The sequence below is a fragment of the Nematolebias whitei genome, chromosome 14 (assembly GCF_014905685.2).
Source record: "Nematolebias whitei isolate Nwh7 chromosome 14, NemWhi1, whole genome shotgun sequence".
Classification (NCBI taxonomy): domain Eukaryota; kingdom Metazoa; phylum Chordata; class Actinopteri; order Cyprinodontiformes; family Rivulidae; genus Nematolebias; species Nematolebias whitei.
This window is the reverse complement of record NC_056511.1, coordinates 23,289,597-23,308,755: the sequence shown is the minus strand read 5'-3', so window position 1 is coordinate 23,308,755 and position 19,159 is coordinate 23,289,597.

Sequence of the window (19,159 nt, the reverse complement as noted above, 5' to 3'; positions counted from 1 at the left end):
TCTATCTATCTATCTATCTATCTATCTATCTATCTATCTATCTATCTATCTATCTATCTATCTATCTATCTATCTATCTATCTATCTATCTATCTATCTATCTATCTATCTATCTATCTATCTATCTATCTATCTATCTATCTATCTATCTATCTATCTATCTATCTCAAATTGAAGTCATTTCACACCAGATTCTTTTCGTTTCGGTGCAACCTGTCTCTTTCCAGTCGTGTGTCTGACGTTCCGTGCGTCCATTAGCGTGTTGTTTTTCCACTCTGCAGTCTCCACAGCTCTAATCCCTTTTATTGAAATCCCTGTCACCTGCCGCCTGCACAGTCCAACACCCTGAAGCATTAGACGGCTGGCACGGTGATGGGCACTGCAGTAAGTGGAAGATGTGTGTTGGTGTCCAGGTTTTACATTCACTTTTTTTTAATTACACACATTAGTTTACTTCTTTGTCTAACTTCAGCCACATGGCTCCAACACACACGCACACACACACACACACACACACAAAGCAGGAAGTGAGCCTGTTAAGGCAGCAGAGTCACCAGGACTGCCCACGTTGATCAGATCAAGAAGATGCAGCCATGGTGAGCATCTCCCCACGACTACATTAGCATTTCATCCTGCCCTGATGTATGCAGCGCGCTCAGGAGTGATCACCGTGCTCAGGGAAAGATTGAGACACCGAGGGTAGGGGGTGGGTGGGGGGTGGGGAGAGGAAGAAGACAGAGTGACCAAGAGAAAAGGGAAAAAAAGAGGGAGTGAGGAAAGATTGAGCAGAGGTAGCGTGAGGCAATTCTGCAAACCTGTGACACATTAATTATTAACAAACTCAGGCTACATGCGTAAACTCTGCCGCCTCGTTCGTTCTCTCTTATCATTTTCTTCACACTCGCCTCTTGCAGAAAACAAAAAGGAAAAAAAACCACTCACACTTGTGCAGATATATGCACACACAAGAACCTACACACAACCCAGAGAGGCATGTGACGCCCGTAACAGGAAGTGAAGCATGTCAAAGGGTTGGGGAAGGTGTGAGACCAAGGCCCACAAAGAGTGGGGGACAGAGGGGGGGAAGGCAGAGAGGATTATGGGAAGGAAGCGAACAGAATGAGGGATGTGGTTATGATGGAAAGTAGAGGCGTGAAGGAATCCAAAAGTGAGAAGAAGGCACAAACAGCAGGCCTATGAGAGGCTGCAGGAAGAGTTGAGAGTCATGAGGAGACAAACGGCAAACATAAAAAAAAGCCATGTACAAATATCAATAATAATCCATTTTCATATTAGGAAACAATATTAAGTGATAGTTTTAGTAAGAAAAACAAAAGTTATTTTTACTTATATTTTTGTTTTTTCTTGCCCCATTTGTGGTGCCTCCTGGATGGACGGTGCCCGTAGCATTTGTCTATACTTCTAAGGCCCTGCTCAGGTCAACAGATGACTCAGCATATGATGGTAATTTACAACTTTTGCCTCTAAAGAAAAGCAAACAATGTATTGGAAGCAGCTCTTCATCTGCATAATTACAGTGACAAAGACACTTTTTCTTTTTCTTCTGGAAATAAAAACAAAAACAGAGTGACATCACACCAGCGGTTTTAGGATTTCTGTTTTGTCATTTTTCAACACTGGACTCAGCATGAGTGAAGATGAGGCAGAAGAACATGGAGAATGTTGTTTATCACACAAGGAGGCTGAGCCGGCTCCATATGAGGTATGAGTAATGCACGTTTGTTTGCCCTGTGCTGTAGTCCACTTTGCGCTTTTGGAGCGGTCTCCGGTCCGCTTGCATTCACACTGCATTCGAACCGCGCCAGAGTTCACTTCAACCGAACCGAGACCTAGGTATTTAGGCGGACCAGAGTTCGCTTTTTTGGCCCGTATCAGAGTTCGATTGCGCATTCACACCTCCCAAACGAACCAGACTTTCTAGGCAAACGGACTAGAGTTCGATTAAAGCGGACTTCACAGGGCTGGTGTGAATGCACCTTAAAGGAATATTTCAGAGCTTTTGAAGTCGTGTTCTGTGGAAAGAATATGAATAATTAATATCCTACCTGCTGTAGACAGCTCCTCCAAAAACCTTAACTTCAAAAAGGATAGTTTTAATTCTGAACATAATGACTTCTTAAAACTGCAATCACCAGTTCATTAAATTATGTTTCATAAATCTTTCCGTCGCTGGTAGTTTTGCATCACAACATCATTCCCAGTGGCGGCCATAGTCATGGGAATGGCAGTTCTTTTGAGTGTATTGAATCCCTGGAATCAGTTCTTTAAATTGTTTTGTTCAAAAGAGTCGTTCACTGAATTCTTCAGTTCATGCAGTTTATTTGTGCAGTACACGATTAAGTGACACAGCACCACTTACGGCACGTACTATGCAAACGAATCACTCCTCAGCAGCAATTCTGTGTGTGCGCATGTGTAAATGGCAGTTTGTTCATTGAACAAATCACTCCCATGCCCTCTCTGTGTAGCCTATGTGCACGAGTCACACAACACTACAGCAGCAAGCAGCACGTTCACTTAACGTAAACTCAAGTGTCCTTTCTTTTATTATTGTTAAAATTAAGACTTTATTAAGGACACAGAGCATCTGTTCTATAGGAAAGATTGAAATAAAAATTGCAGAGTTAATGTTAAAAAAAAAATGGGGAAGTAAAAAAAAGCATGAACATCGCAGCTGTAGCAGAAAGGTCATTAAATTGTGTCCAGACAACACTTTTTCTTCTTGACTCGCTCATCTTCACTCACACTGTCTCACGTTTTTTCCAACAACTTTATGGAGATGGGCAAGCAAACAATACAGGTTACACACTCAGCGAGTCTCACTTGCTTTTCTTCTGTCTCCTCCTCTCATTACTTAGTCTGTTAAGATAATGGGGACGGGGCGTGTGTGCATTTATTTTCATGTGGCTTGACTCAAAATTTGCCATTAGCTTGGAGAAACAGATGCCATTGTTAATTGCCATGTCCCCGCGAGGAGGCAACTGTTAGAGTCACTCAGGACAGAGTCAGAGAGTGTTTCATTCACTGAGTGATACATGTCGTTTATTTACAGTGAACGAATCACAAGTCACATTCGTTCAGGTGTCACCCGCACAGCACACACCACTGTGTCGATCAGATTCACATCACGAGTGAGTCACAGAACGTGGACGTTCCTCTCCTGACCTGCACACTCGCGCTGAGCTCAGCTGAACTGAGAAAGAAACAAATCAGTTTGTGATTCAGTTCAGTTCATTCACTCAAAAGAGTCATTCATTTGAATGAATCATTTGTGAACAACACAACATCAGTGGCGGCTCCTGGGCAAAAGTATTGGAGGGGCGGACATTAATTTCCCGAATTACCTACACAAATTTTGCTAATTGTGTTATATTTTCTGTGGAAAAAAAGTGGATATGTTGCTTAGTATTTAATTTATTGTTTTCATTTTTATACACAAATTCATTGCTTTTTTTCTCCCTCCTGCAAGTCAAGGTTGTGTCTTGTGCAAATTAGTCCGGTCTAAGAAATTAGACAAACGAGCACCTCAAATACCACATCCGCCCCCACCCAACACAGGAGTATTTTTTATTTTACTTGTGTAAAATAAAAGAAACATGTACACAGCTTTCTGAATTGGATTTCTAATTTGATATGAAGTAATAATAATAATTAAAAAAAACTCCAGATTAACACAGTTAAATACAAACAACTGTTTGGACCATTGCACCTACCAAAGCCACATAAACATGAGATACAGAATTGGTTAAATATGATGTCACCATGCTTGCTAAAATGCCCCCATTTTTGTCTTTCCTCTGTCCTCCTCAGTTTTCTGTTCAGGTCTCCTCTGTCTGCTCCAAAGGAATTTAAACAGAATATCTCCACTGTTGGACTCAGCAGGTTTCACTGCAGCTCGGAGTTCATATCGGGTCAAGTTTTAGTGGTCTTGTAAATAAGCTAAAAACAGCCAAATGTGTCCATGGGGCAGACAATTTGATGCCCCAAATAAATCTCTATTGGACCTGCCTGTTGGATCACCAACCAATTGTGTTCCAAGCCGCTTGATGAACATGGGTGGGTGAACAGTACCACCCACAAAAGTAAATAAGTAAAAAACTGAGAATGAATCACTAAAAATAATTTACAATTCCATTTAAATTTGTCAAAATAGTTGAAAAGCACAGAAAACGATACACAGGAAGCTCAGTAAGTATGTAATTTAAGTTATTTATTAGGAGGAAATACTTTGTGAGGTGAATTAATTTTTCAGGTGACCAGCCGCCACGTTATTCCAGCAGAAATATGATAATATCACTGTTAGAAGGGCCATGTACAGCACCTGAAGTGCTACAGCTAGCTGCTGCCGTTATTTGAATTTGCAAATAAAGCTAAAATTAGATAAACCACAGCTTAATGCTATCAAAGCAGTAGCCTAAAGCAAAATTTAACAAGACAGTAGTTTAAAGTAGAAAAATAAGACATTCAAAATAAACTCAGCATTCACACAATAAGGAAAATGATGAACACGTGGCATTTTACGTGGGTAAAACTTGTTTTTATATGAGCAGAACAAATCTCTCACACGTCTCGTTCTGCAGCTGATCCTTCATTTAGTGGTCGGTTCGTTTGGCTTTCAGTATCTCTGATGAGTTGGTCCGAGTGTTGCTGTGGCTCAGCACAGACACATTGTTCACATGTTTCCGTGTGTGTTGAACGGTCACTCTGCCCCTCAGGCGATGGTGTGTTAGGAAAGGAATGGATCCTCCCCCAGGAGCGCAGGGAGGAGATGCTTGTGAATGTCGCTGCAAGAGTTCTGCTTCTTTATTTTTTGCTCTCTTGTGACAGTCAGCCATATACGAACCCAAAAAGACAGAGCCAGTACGTAAAAATGTCCAGAAATGGTCTCAAATAATCTTTCAGCTGGTTGAAAATAGCTTTTCTTGGTGATCATGAAGCAGTGAAAAAACTGATGCAATGTTTAAAAAAAACAATCCGTACATTTGGTTGGATAGAGCTGAAATCAGTGCAGAGGTGCTGATGATCATAGTTTTAATCCATGATGTCTCCTCCTCACCGTATGAGAGCTATCGGCTACGTTCAGGTGTGTTCTCGCTCGTAGCAGCAAATGTAGCCGAGCTGAGCCTCAATTAGAGAAGAGTTGGCTGCAGGGGCCAGAAAAGTTCATTTCTGTCCAACTCCACACCTCTGGATTTCTCTTTTCTGACCCAACTTCAAGTGAGTCAGTTCCTCGTATGTTCGCTTTAAAGGACAGACATACATGCAGCGCTGCTCCCTGAGAGCTGTCAACAGACTCTGCTGCATCTAGGTCTGGTGTTCTGTTCATAAAAAATTAGCCAACTGTAGCTAAAAACGGTAGGTAAGAGCTAAAACCAAGTTAGCAAAACCAAGGCTAAAAGCTAAATGCAGTGAACCATGACTAAAAGGCAGTTATCAAATGTAAACTAAATGCTGCAAAAACCTAAACCGTGGCTACATTTTTTAAATTAGAAAAACTGTAGCTAAAAGCTAACATAAATAGCTAAAAGGTAAATTAGCAAAACTGTACCTAAATGCTACAATTAGCAAAACGGTAGCTAAAAGCTAAAACTTGGAAAACAGTTGCTAAAGGCTAACAAATCTGTATAGCCAAATAAGACATTTAGAAAATAACTGTAGCTAAAAGCTAAAAAAAAAAAAAACAGTAGCTAAAATTTTAAATATGCAAAATTGGAATTGAATGCTAAAAATAACAAAAGCAGGGCAGCACGGTGAAGCAGTTGGTAGAGCTGCTGCCTCCCAGTGAGATTGTTGCCCCAGGTCAAATTCCAGCCAGGGGGCAGTTCTGGGTGAAGTTTACATGTTCTCTCCGTGCATGCATGGGTTTTCTTTGGCTACTCTGGTTTCCACCCGCAGACCAAAAACATACATGTTAGACTGACTGGTAACTTTAAATTGTCCCGAGGTGTGAGTGAGAGAGTGAACGGTTGTTTGTCTCGTTTGTCTCTATGTGTCCATGTGATGGATCTCTCCAGGGTGTACCCCACCTCTCGCACAGTGATTGCTGGACATGGGCACCGGTGACCCTGCGACCCAAAAAGGAAGAAGTGGGTAAAGATAATGGATGGATGGATGGATGGATGGATGAACTAACAAAACAACAGCTAAAAGTTAAACTAAGGAAAACTGAGGCTAAAGGCTATTAAATTTGTATTCTAAAGCTAAAATTAGGAAAACTGTAGCTAAAAGCTACAATTAGCAAAAAAGTAGCTAAACGCTATAACTTGGAAAACAGTAGCTAAAGACTAACAAAACTGTAGCCATAAGCTAAAATTAGGGAAACGGTAGCTGAAGGTTAACAAAGCAGTAGCTAAAATTTAAATGAGCAAAACTGCTATTAGTAAAACAGTAGCTTGGTTTAAAATTTGGAAAACTGTAGCTAAAGGCTAATAAATTTTTAGTCAAAGCTAAAATTAGGGAACATTTAGCTAAAAGCTAATAAAACTGTAGACTACAGCCTTTGTTCATAAATTAAAATATTTCCAGTCCTCTGAAGTATCTCGGATGGAAGATTTTTTTAAATAATAACAACGGAAAAGAGCAGAGGTGTTCCATGTGATCATAAACTTTCTGTCACCTCAGACCAGAGTTACTACAGGATCACTGGTTCCTCACAAATTTATACCTGAACAGCAGATCTACCTGTATAGGCTACGTTCACACTGCAGGCACATGCGGCCTAAATATGAATTATTTTTGCCCACATGTAAACCAGATATGATCTTTATGACAGTCTGAACATGACAAATACGTTTTTTTTTTCTAATTTGACCCCGGTCTTTTTCGTGTGCTGTACTGAATCAGATCCATATCTAGTGTTTTTCAAAGCGACCTCAGTCTGAACAGTCACATCGCATTTCATTTGACTTTCACTTTAGGAGGATGTGGGTTGATCCAAGTATTAATATTAATGATACCAAGATCATGCAGTTTAAATCTTGAACTCCACTTATCTTCAGCTAGAACTAATGTCCAGCTGCTTCGGTCTTTATTCTTTTAACTCCCATGTCCTGGGTGACTGAGAGTCTACAGTAACATCTGATACTATCGTTGGTGTTGGTCTGTATCAGTGAGAGTTTGTTTTTATCTTCATTACGTCGTTCACGTTCCAAAAATACAATGCAGCACCGGAGAAGAGGCCAGATCAGTTGTAAACACTGGATCAAATAAACCTGTCAGATTTTTATCGGTTCTGATTGCACAGTAACATCAAAATCACACATGCTAACATGTGTAGTGTCCATATTTCCTTCTGCAAGCACAACGTGCTGCGTCTGACGTCACATTTTCTTCTGCAGGTCGCCTCAGAACTGTAAACGGGTCACACTGGAGTCTGATGGAGGCTGCATTTAAATTAGAATCTGAACAGCACGCAAAAAATTGGATCTGAACATTAAGACCTGCGGTGTGAACCTAGCCTTGGAAATAAAAAGTTGCAACTTTAGTTTACCAAAACAACAGTAAATTTAAGAAAGAAGCTGAAACAAACCCTAAAACAAACAGCAAATCTGCACAGTAGAAATTCTGTCAAATGCACCTGTAAAGTAACCTGCACCTTTTGTTTTGGTCCGAGCAGTCTGTGCTTTTAACTGACTGTGTTTTAAACTCTTCCATCAGATGTTTAAAACTGAGCATGCACTGTGAATATCTGTGCACGCACTTCCCTTTTGGATGTTTTTATGTGTTCTGATGCTCCTACACTGGAGTTTGTGGCACATAAGGTGCTATATGAGGTTGCACGTGAGGGTAGGAACCTTGTAAGTGGTGGTGTGTTGCAGGGGGCACAAATAAAAGGGAAAAAGACCCAAGCCTGAAAAAAATGAACAGCATAGCATCTTATTGTGAGAATAACGCGGGAGTTTTGTACACCTTACAGAACAAAATGTTTAATTTAAATGTTATAATTTTTCTTGCATGAACCAAGTTTTTTCCTCATGTTGCTTGGCCACTGTTTGTTCATCTGTTATGATCAGTGTGGGATGTGTTTAGTCGTAACCAGCAAAACAGAATAATGCATTTAATAATGCAACGCTTTATTAAAATAAGAAGTACCCGCAATGTTTTTCATCATGTTCCCATTCAATAACTGAACTAGTGCTCTGCATTTGAACCATCACACATGAGATACACCTAGCAGGCAGCTACTGAAGTGCCCGGGGAGCAGTGAGGAAATAGGTGTCTCGCTTATGACTTGTGGCCGTGGGTGGAAATCGAACCTGCAACTTTCCAGTCCCAAGTCAGCAGCCCCACCACTGATCCACAGCCATCCTTATGAGTAACCTTATGATTATTAAAGTCTACATTGATTATTACTTGTTACACAACTGAACAAATCTTACTTATTTTCTAACAATTAGACCTCAGACTTTAATTCTGTAAATTGTAAAAAGATAAAATCCTTCACGGATTTACAAGCCAAAACAAAACTTTCACTTTATACACACAAATGCCAGGATATAAAACAAAACATTTTTTTCATTCATTCAACCTTTATTCATACAGGTTCATCCCACTGAGCCTCGGGGGCTCATTTACAAGAGAGACCTGAATTTTAACAAAGAGTGATGACAACAGTGGACAACAACAACAACAACAATAGACAATCAAAAAGGATGCGTACAAATTTAAAAAAAATTAACAAGTGAAAATAAAATGATAATTAAAAGGAAAAGTAGTGAAAAACAGTTAAGTTGTAAGGAGGTGTAAAATACTAAAAACAGGAACATGTCTGTGTCGGTTTTTACCAGGAATTCAACAAATGTTTAAAGAGAGGTCAAGGTCGAGAGCTTCAGGTCTTTTTGTAAGATATTCCAGGAAACAGAAGCAGAGTAGGAGAAGGCCCTTTTGCCAAGTTCTGTCCACACTGAGGGAACACTGCAGGTAATAATATCCTGAGAGTGCACGCTGTAGCTGCACTCACGCAGAGACATGTAGGAGGAGATGTATGAAGGCAGCAGACCAAAAAATGATTTAAAGATGAAAATGTACCAGTGGGAGAGTCTGCATGAAGTTAATGACGTCCAGTTAACCAGTGAATACAGGGTGCAGTGATGGGTACGGTAGTTACAACCAGTTATGAATCTTAGTGCACCATGATAGACAGCATCCAACATCTGCAGGGTGCTTATAGGAGCGTTCATGTAAATAATGTCACCGTAATCAATGGAGGGAAGGAAGGTCACAGTTACAAGGGGTTTCCTAGCATTCAGAGTTAGACAGGATCTGTTTCTGAAAAAGAAACCCAGTTTAACTTTCAGTTTCCTTACTAGGTTTTCCACGTGAAGCTTAAAAGAGAGATGCGAGTCGACCAAGATACCCAAATATTTGTAGGAATTGACAAACTCAATAGGGACACCATTTGAGGATAAAATCAGAGGAAGAACTGCTGGGACCAACTTCCCATTTGACAAAAGTATCCCTTTCGTTTTATCGGCATTTAGGACAAGTTTGAGACGGAGCCAGTCTGTCTGAATGATATCAAAGGCGGATTGCAAAAGCTGGAAAACCTTAGAAACTGTTTTAGCTTGACAATAAACAACTGTGTCACCAGCATAGAAATGTAAAGATGCGTCAAGGATGATCTGACCTACATTACTTATGTAGATTGTAAAGAGAGTGGGTCCTAAGACTGAGCCTTGTGGTACACCATTGTTGACTGTTAAATAGCTGGAGGAAGTACCATTATGTTGAACACATTGCCTCCAATCTGAAAGATAGTTAACACTAAATTAAATAGACTATTTTGTTTTTGTCTCAGTCAAAGCAGTAGTTTATGAAACTCCATCAGCTGATCTTATAAAATTATTTTGAGTCAACATTTGCATATTAGACCAAATGAGCCCACAAAAAACTGCAAGTGAGGAACAAATTAATTTTATCTTTGTACTGTCTAAAAAAAAAAGCTACCAAAATGGAAGTCAGTACCTCCCTTATTTTTTCAAGTACCAGTAATCGTGCTCACAACCTGCATGGACAGACAGATGGTTTGAGGGTAAAATAAGTTGATTTTATAATCATACTTGCAATGTGAGAAAAACAGTGGTCTGTGTCATTGTAAGGTGAGATCTTTGAGATCCAAGAGTTTTTCTCTACAGACAACACAAGGTGTGGATTTTTTCCATGCTTAGAAAGTGTGTGTTTGTGGGTTTCTGCACAGGTTTTATGACTTTCTGCAGGGCTTTTCCTGTCAGCTGCAGAGCTGCTGCCATAATAAACCATAAATACCACGCCATGCTCACCGGGGCAGCAGTAGAAGGACACCAGCAGCTGCTGAGAAACGTTTTCTAATCGAAGTTTGATCTTTGTTCCTTTTCTTCATCACAGTCAGATCAGATAGTTTGGAGACCGGACAGCCTTGATGTACCTGAAGACCAGGTTCTGCAGGAACATTTCAGAACGGCCGGTCTTAATTCCACCGGTGCTGCACTGATTAAAGCGCTTCATTTCAGTCTGATTTGGAAATGGCTCCACTGTGGATGGAGGTGCTAAAAGGTTGAAGATATTAATGAATGCTTCAGTCAACTTCAGACTCACGCAACTCAAACTACTCAAACTAGGGGAGTGTCTTTGGCCCAAAATGAAGGAGGTGGTCCTTCAATCAGAGGTTCGGGGGTTTGATCACCAGCTTGTGCTTATGCAAGATACTGACGCCCCTGATATGCTCATTGGGGTGTAAATCAGAACATAGAAGTGCTCCATGTAAAATGTGAGAAATAAAGAGAGGAAACTTGTGCATGTGACTGAATGAGAAACATTGTAAAGTGCGTTGCAGTGAGGTGAGGTTAAAATTGTGTTTTAAAGTTATTTCTGTTAGGACTAAAATGAGCAGTTAATTAGACTCACCTCAAAATCAGCTTAAAATAAAAGTTGCAGATCAGAAGATTTACAAGACGCTGGCAGTATAAAATCACAGCAGACATAAATCCACCTCTGGCATGCCAGGGTTTGATGTGCCTTTAAAAATACATGAATTTTGCTTTTGGAAGCTTTGCTTTGACTTTTTGTATAAACCAGCGGTGTATGTCCCTCAGCTCTGAAGGATTAGATTAGTGAAGGTTTGTATGGACTGAACAGAGAATGTAAGAAAACCTAAATGTTTTTGGTGCAAGACATTCGTGTGGGGAGGAGTTACACTGTGGAGAACAGAGGGAGGATTTTTTTTCTTGTCTTAAGCAGCACAGAGTGATGAATCCTGGAGAGTGGAGGGAGAAGTTTTATCCACTATCAGGTGCGATGGTGGAGTCAGGGGGTGGCCAATGGTGGCCATGGCCTCCAGAGATTAATATTCTGCCACCCCAATCATTTGAGGAAACTATATATTTAAGCAATATAAAAACTAGAAAACTGTTTTTCAAAAGATCAGTGTAGCCAGTTTACATTTGGAGGTGGCCTTCATGGATTTTGACGCGGCAACCCAGTTTTCAAAAGGAAACTTTCTTACACGTCGATGCAACCACACAACAAAATGGAAGTTGGTACCTCACATATTTTTCAAGTTATCACGCTCACAAGTTGCAAAGATGAATCTGACCCTGACTGGTGAAGACAGGACAGCTTCAGTTCTGAACTTTAAACTCCCAGATGCGTTTATCATTTACAGCTGCTAACAGCAACACAGCAAAATCAAATTAACTTTAAGAATAAGGGGTAACACTTTTAACAAATGAAGGAGAGCTTCCACAGAAAACCATTCAAACTAAAATACATTATTCTTGGGATTTCTAGTCAGTTTGTGGGACCACGTAGTTGGCCATGTTAAATGGTAAATGGACTGTACTTATATAGCACCTTTCTATTTTATCAAGACACTTAAAGCGCTTTACACTACAATCTGTGTCCTCATGTACCCATTCATACAGCACTCTACTAGATCTCTACAAAGATAATTGAACAAATCATTCTTAAGAGACTAATCAGTGCTTTATCACATTCAAACACCGATGGGACACACATCGGAGGCAATGATGGGTTCAGTGTCTTGTCCAGGGACACTTTGGCATGTGACTGCTGGTGGATTTGAACCCCCAACTCTCCCATTGGAGGACAACTGCTCTAACCACGCAGCCACAGCTGTCCTGTTAAAACATGATAATCTGATCATTTGCTATTTTTAGGCTCCACGCTTCCTGTAAAGTTTTCTGAGGGTAAAACAGTCGAGTTGAGAGAATCAAAACAGTAAAATTACACAGATTTACTCATTTCATCCAGCAGGTGAATTATTATTATTATTTTTTTACTTCTGAGCTAGGTGCATTTATAAATCTTTCAGATGAATTAGGATTTTAAAAAACTACTGGTTCAGCTTCGCAGGAAATCCACGATGTTCTTGTCAAACTCTCAGCTACAAAGTGACGGAGCTCGTTCCAAAGGCCAACCAAACCATCACGTCTCGCCTCAGCGGCAAATTTGCCCAGCAACCTACTTCCTTCAGCACCCATCAGAGTAACAAACACCTTCCTCAGCGCCGTCTCACATGGATGACTACAGCAGACACGTTGTTCTTGGACGCTGTCACCGTGCCTCTCTGCAGGCTCTGCCTCTGCAGCACCAGTCCCAGAGGACAACGCCTCCGAGGACGTCTCACTCTGTCAGCTGCTGCGTCTGAACTGAAAGAGGAGAGGAGGGGAGCACAGTTTGGAGTAGACCCTGGAGTCGGGTTTCACGGCTACAGCTGTTACTTTATTTTTGGAAAATTTAGTATTTTCTGCTAGTACACATATTTCACCCGCACACCACAAATGTACACACGTGACTGCATTACCTGCGAACCCATCTGCTGTGACCGTGTGGACCATGAGGATGGTCTTTCTGGGCCCGATCTCACCATGGCAACCCTTCCCACTGAGCATCCCTGCAGCTGCATTAGTTTTCAGCACAAACCTCATCTCCAGGAGTCCGTACGCCCACAGAAGAGTACACGTACACCCTGTGTACATCTGCAGCTGCAGCCGGGAGTTCAAGGTTGAAATACAGATCAGCTGTTTCTAACATGTCTGATCAATGTTTCAGATGACATTTAAATAAATGACACCTGTTCTGAAGTGTTTCAGGTGTGTATCCTGACTTTAAACTAGAGCCTTGTCTCATCACTGATTCAAAGTGACAAGAAAGTAGTCACTGATTCGATGATTACTGACCTTGTAGGGTAGAAGGAAAGGAAAATATGCTAAATGTTCCTGTTAAATGAAGCAGAGCCTGAAGCACGTTGAGGAACAACGTAAATAATTCAAATTGAACCGTGACCTGGACCTGAACTGAGGTTTGCTGAGGTCACAGTTTAAAAGGACTAGCCCAGGGGTGTGCAACCTTTGTGATAAAAAAGAGCCATTTTTACTACTTTGCTTCTTAATTATGATGTGTCCACAAAACCTGCAACAACTGTGTCAACTGGTGGCCCATGGACCTCTACAAGTTTGTTGGAGAAGGCTTTTCCAGCCAGTGGGGTTTATTATAAATGAAAAATATCTTACTATTGTCTAACTAATTTCTAACTACATTTATTGACATTTTTACATTTTAATACAAAATAAGATATCAGATTCATGTAAAGAAAGAAAAAATATATAATTTTTAAAAATTTTATAAAAATTAAAACACTGAACTCTGCAGGCCGATGTGAGTTCTCTTAATTGATGAAGAATTTTCAATTTTCAACCAGTTTGACAAGACTGTCAACAAGGAAGAGGGCTGGCAATGGAGGAGGGGGCGTACCAAAGAGACCATCTTATCACAAGCAGAACTGGTTTGTTCCACTTTGGAGTAAGCTGTTGGGGGAAGAATCAGTTTTGTTGTGTTTCCTTGACTGATGAAGCCTTCCGGATCGAAGGCGAAACGTTTCAGCACAAAAAAAGAAACTGTCCAGATGACCTGACTGAAAAATGTTGGATTTTATACCTGGAATATTGAGCATGGACTTTGTTGTTGAAGAATTAAGTTTCCTACTTAAAGTATAAAGTTAAAGACAGTATAACATTAGGCCAGTTTGTTGGAGATCAAATACGACCGAGTATTAGGACCATGATTTAAAAAAAAATTACATTATGAGAAAAAAGTCATAAAATTACTAGAATAAAGTCATATGAGAATAAAGTCGAAATAATACAAGAATAAAGTCATAGTAGTATGAGAATATTCTTGTAATATTACCAGAATAAATTTGTGATATTGTCAGGACTCTGACACGAAAAAGCAGTTTTACACTTGCTGTAAAATGATGAATGTTGAGCATCTTGTTAAGTTATACTTTGGCATTGGTTTTACAAATAAGGAAATAATTAATCTGTCAGCATCAGATTATTATCAGTATCAGGACTTTGAAACGATTGTGTTAAACGACTGTGTCTGTTTTGAAGAAAGAACCACACGGATTTGGAAGATATTGCTTCTTTTGTGGAAGAGGAGCTTTCTGGCGGTGGTCGGCTGCAAGGCTACAGGTGGTTACATCTGCGTGACATTCAAGAGGTTTTGTTGTTTCTCAGCAGACAGTGATGATGGTCATCAAGATTTTGGATCCAGTGGGAGTTGAACTTCGGCGAGTACGGTGTCTCCGACGTTGGCAGTACAATAGCAGGGGGCCCAACACACTGTGGCATATGGATTCTTATGAAAAACTGAAAATGTATGTCATTACGAGTTTATTCTTGTAATATTATGACTTTGTTCTTGTTGTATTAGGATTTTATTCTCGTATTATTATGACTTTATTCTCGTACAACTTTATTCTTGTAATTTTATGACTTTTTTCTTGTAATGTAAATTTTTTTGTGTGTGTGGCCCTTAAGCGCCGTCGTACTTTCAGGACAATCCTGCTATGACTTTTGGTACTGGTGCAACTTTAGTTTTTTGAAATATTTAGCGTTTTCTGCCATGTTTGTTCTCATAGAAAACAAATTGAGCTCATTCTACATCCTTCAGAGTTTTTAGATGTGTTTAAAACAGTTTACTGCTCCTTTCACATTTTGTTCTACTTCAGCTTACTTCAGCTTCTTTGTGCAAATTTAAACTTTTTTCAGCTAATTTCAGTTGCCTTTTCAGCTGTTTTGTGTTCCTTTCAAATTATTTCTGTTAACCACAACATTTTTGTGCTTTGTCTAACTCCTTTCTGCTAATTTCAGCTTGTTAGGCTCCTTTCAGCTTATTTCTGCAAGTTTTAACTTTTTCTACTGCAGTATTTTAGGTTCTATTAAGTTGTATTATGCTAATTTAAGCTTTTCAGTTAATTCCACATTTTTTGCACTCATTTCCACTTTTTTCAGCCTAATTCAGCAAAAAATGTGCTCTCTACACTTGTAATTTTAGCTTCTTTCTGTTTTTTATCTACTACAGCTTAGCCGTTTTTTGTTGTTGTTAATTTTAGCTTTGTTCAGATAATCTCCACTTTTGTGTGCTTATTTCTGCTTCTTTCACCCTAACTGGGAAAAACTGTGCTTTCCCCACTTCCTTCTAGTAAAGTAAGCTTCTTTCTGCCTTTATAGCTACTTTTCAGCTGTTTTTAGCTATCCATCCATCCATTATCTTTTACCCGCTTCTTCCATTTTGGATCATGGTGGGTGTCAGTGCCCAGCATGTCCGGCAATCACTGTGCGAGGGGTGGGGTACACCCTGGACATGTCGCAAGTCCATCACAGGGACACATAGAGACAAACAGCCATTCACTCTCTCACTCACACCTAGAGACAATTTAAAGTTACCAATCAGCCTAACATGCATGTTTTTTTGGTCTGTGTGGGGAAACCGGAGTACCCGGAGAAAACCCACACATGCATGGAGAAAACATGCAAACTCCACCCAGAAAGACCACTGGACCGGGATTTGAACCGGGGACCTGCTTGCTGAGAGGCAGCAGCTCTACCAGTTGGGCCACCGTGCTGCCCCTGTTTTTAGCTAATTTATGCTTTTTTCTGATAATTTCCTCTTTTTTGTGTTCATTTATGCTTCTTTCAAACTGGGCAAATGTGTTCTTTCTGTGGTTTTTTCCCTCCTAATTTAAGCTCAGCTACATTTTTAGCATTTCTTTTAGCTAATTCCAGCAGTTTTCACACAAATTCAAGTTTCTAATAGTAATTTCTGCTACTTAAACCTAATGGTGTCTAATTAACTTCTTTCTGCTAATTTTAGCTTGTTATGCTCCGATCAGCTTGTTCCTGCAGATTTCAGCTTTTTATGCTATTTCAGCTACTTTTTAGCAGTTTTTTTGTTGCTAATTTTAGCTTTTTCTGCTAATTATACTTTTTTAAAAGCTCATTTCAACTCTTTCCACTTTCTTCTAATTGTTTAAGCTTCTTCCTGCCTTTTCAGTTACTTTTCTGCTTTTTTTTTTTTACTAATTTCAGCTTTTTAAAGCTAATTTCCTTATTTTCTTTTTTTTTTTTTTGCCAATTTCCGCTTATTTAAACATAATTTAGCAAAGCTGTGTTCTTTCTGCTTTCTTCAACTACTATTGTTTTTCCATTTCAGCTACATTTCAGCATGTTTTTCAAAAAGATCTTCTGCAGTAAGCATTCACACTGCATTTTTGAAGGAAATACAATTTCTCTAGTTACACATGATTTCTCCAAACTGAGAACGTTCAAGAATCTACACCAGATAAGGTCATTGTTCATAACCATTACACAAAACCTAACTTTAATTTTAATTAACATTACATCCTGTTTCATTAAACATGTTATGCTTCACGTTGCATTTACTTTGTATTAAAGCTTTATGTCAATCTGTAAGCTGCTGATTGTACTTGCAGGAATAGAAGTTATTGTTTTGCCAGTTTGTCAGCTCAAAACTCTGATATTTAAAAATGCACGTACACGCTAACCTCCTTTCACACAACAGGTGTTTATGTTATATTCATGATGTGTTGTGCATGAAGTGTATTTGGGATTTTTGTGTTATATTTTCCATGTTTAGCCTTAATGTCATGTATGAGTTCATGTCTCAACTGTTTTTAGTTGTTATAGGACTCAGACCTGTTTATTGTCAGAAATAGATCTTAGGGAGGTTAGAGGTAGATTTTAGGTAGACTCAAACCTGTCAGATTGTCAATCCATTTTTCAGAAGCTGAGCTAAAGTTTGATGTGGAAGTAGCTGAGAGTCGTTAACAACACGGACTCTGAGCGTATACAAGATTTACTTGTCCAGGCCATAACTTCTGATCTGCTTCAGATATTTTACTCAAACTTTTTATTTACTAATTTAATTTTTATTTTAATCTTTATTTATACAGGCAGTCTCATTGAGTCACAAGGACTCAATTTCAAGAAAGACCTGTTTGGGAGCAGATGGTGGGCTCAGAGTGGGGCAAATGAGGGTGGAGGCAGGTGTGGGTGTTTCACCTTTTCCACCCACATTTTGATGTTGATGGTACCGGGAGTTGAACCTGCGACTTTCCGATCACATGCCCACCTTCTCTAACCTCTGCGCCACCACTCCCCTCAAACTGATAATGGAGAGCTCTTCAAACTTGATCATTTGTACCACCAGCTGTGTCACATAATCTTTTAACCACGTCAGTTTTGAGGTCAAGGTCACAACTCAAAGTCAAAGGTTACACAGGGTCTTTGCTTGTTCAAGTCTTCGCAGTAGATTACTGTATAATAGTTTGTTGCCGGGCATTGTGATGTGCCTGTGTCTCTTGTTAAATATTTTATATTTATTCCGTACTCTTTTAATGCCTCTTCTGAGAGCATCTGGGACTTGAACACCTGAACACCAAGACCAGGATCAGTTTTCTGACTGGAGCCAGGTGGACTCGCACGTCTGCAGCTTGAAGTGTGTGTCCAGCCTGATTGGTTGGATTTATACGTACGGGCGCATGACATGTAGGAACACAAACATACGCACGAGCGACTGCCAAGGTCCTCCTAAAGTAGATCAGATACACACAGACACACACTGAGCCCCTGGTTTGTCCCCCTGCCCATTTCCTCTGCAGCCCGTGGTGTTTCCGCTGGGGTGAGGCAGTGCCAGCTCCCTCCCTCTGCTTCCCAGTGGGGTCCTGCCTCCCGGCATCTGTCAGGGCAGCTGTCTCTCCTCTCCACTCTGCACTGCACCACGATACGCCAGGCCTGCACACACTGTGGAGAGCTCCACGCACACACTTTCATTAATATACAGGAAGACAAGCTGGGGCACGTCTTCGCAGATTCATCATAGGAGGTAAAATGGTTTGTGCAAAAGATTTTACCTTTTAATTTAAGACTGCAGTCAAATAAAGTACACCTTACACTCATCAGTCTGATGGTGATCCAGGGTATAAAACTAACACAGCTCAGTTTTCCACATCAGGAACCCATCTGATTCCTGTTAGATACGATAAGGAGGGTGTACAGACAGTTTAAACAAAAATCAAACGTTAATTTATCAAAACAGTTTGAAAAATGAAACTAGCTTTTAGGGAATGTGTTCGCCACCTCAAAGGCCAAAGTTTAAATCTTCAACGCGCTGCTGGTGCTCAAGGTGTGGAGGATAACTCTGAGCTGACCAGTTCAACGTCGTCAAAATAATCGAGTCACAGCCATTGTTGCTCAGCTGCGGCAGCCACGTTGAGTCTAGTTAACTCCACAGCTGGTCAAAAGAACAAAACTAGTAAAAAGACTTGAGGTAAAAACAACCAAACGAGGTGAGAAGACGTGAACAAGCAGCGAGCAGAGAAGGAGGAGGAGTTGTGGCTCTTGATCAGGTGAGCCGGACACTCCACGAGAGGAACAGGTGCTGAAACATGATCCTTTCTCCTGGTGTAAGGCAGAGAGGACTGTGTGTGTGTCTGTGTGTGTGTGTGTGTGGGGGGGGGGGGGGGTAGAGGTCAGGCGTGGAGCTGACACTGAAACCAGAAGAATATTTTGAACTTGGGGGAGGATAGTGGAGCAGAGAAGGCTCTGTCTCTGCTGGCAAACCTCACCATTTAACACACTCTCACAGGTAGCACACACACACATGCACACACATGCACACAAACACGAAGTGTGATGTGTGTATATATGCAGACAACACCAGTGTCTGCTACCTCCCCTCCTCATCACCACCACCACCACCACCCTTGGGGTAGAGGTCCATCCAACACAGATGTAGCCTTGATTAATTGGGCGCAACGCAGGGAAGTGGGTCTTGA